Source organism: Nilaparvata lugens, chromosome 10 (genome assembly GCF_014356525.2).
Source record: "Nilaparvata lugens isolate BPH chromosome 10, ASM1435652v1, whole genome shotgun sequence".
Lineage (NCBI taxonomy): Eukaryota > Metazoa > Arthropoda > Insecta > Hemiptera > Delphacidae > Nilaparvata > Nilaparvata lugens.
In genome coordinates this window covers 40,764,348-40,765,773 of record NC_052513.1, presented here as the reverse complement: position 1 = coordinate 40,765,773, position 1,426 = coordinate 40,764,348, and positions in this window count along the sequence as shown.

Sequence of the window (1,426 nt, the reverse complement as noted above, 5' to 3'; positions counted from 1 at the left end):
TGAATGAACCCTTGAACAAAGCATTTGGGTTAATTTAAGCATGATTCCTGAGCAACCATATAACAGACATGAAATTAAATTCCGAGAAGCTAACTTGGAAGACACTTTATCAGCTTGTATCTCTAGTTCCAATCTCTTGAGATCCAACTATAAGATATACGGGTGTTGAAGATATTTACCCTACAGCACCTAATTAAGTCCGATATTACTTTGATCGTAGATTTTAACTGGTGAGAGCTTTTGGAATGTCTTAGATTTCTTGGTAAACTACGTCTTAATTGGAACAACTTGTTATCATTTTGTTTTATTGCAGGATATGAGATGTAGTTTCTTGACAATAATGAGATTCAAGATTGTTATTTTAGATTCATTATTGTGTATTTTCATAGAATAATATTCAGTAATTATCTTGAGGAACATACAGAGCGTAAGAGAAATAGTGAATCATTATAAGTATGATAAAAATCTGGTGTGGCGCACTCACACAACTTTCCTTGCCGTTATGAAAATTGATCACCTGACGCTAGTGTTCGTGCGCATCTTAAGTCTACTATTCAAAGATCTGAGCCAGCTGGTGACAGGAAAATACCGCTGGAGACACACGAGGTCTGCTATCTCTTCATAGTGAATGATTTAATAGAATCAACAGTTGCCAACAGTTTGCAATTGAATAATCACATTTTCTCGAATTTCAAGCTTATTTTCAATTTTAGGTTGAAATGTTACTGAACATCAATTGTAGAGCTTTACATGCTCAATCTTTTCCATTTGAATTTTTTTGTTTAAATTGTATCTGAAGCCTGATAATTGGGAATCAAAAATCAAACTTTGCATAGATGAGGCGGAGCTCCTGAAATTTTTACAGATATGGGACTTATGGCAGTTGATAGAGCTTATCAATCACTATTTTAGGTATGAATTTGATCGAACCGATTTCGAGAAAAACGCGAAAGACCCTGTTTTTGACAACATTTTCGTCATTGTAGCCGCCATCTTGAATTGCATTTGATTGAACTTGTTCCCGTCGTATCCTTATATTGTAAGGACCTCAAGTTCCAAATTTCTTACAGATATGGGACTTGTGGAAGTTGATAGAGCTTATCAATGAAAATGTTAGGTATAAATTTGATCAAAATCGTTGGAGCCGTTTTCAAGAAAATCGCAAAAATCCCTGTTTTTGGCAACATTTCCGCCATTTTAGCCGCCATCTTGAATTGCATTTGACCGAAATTGTTCGTGTCGGATCCTTATAGTGTAAGGACCTTGAGTTCCAAATTTCAAGTCATTCCGTTAATTGGGAGATGATATCGTGTACACAGACGTACATACACTCATACCTACACACACAAACACATACTGACCAATACCCAAAAATCACTTTTTTGGACTCGAGTCCTTGAAACCTTGAAACAGGAGACCTTGAAAC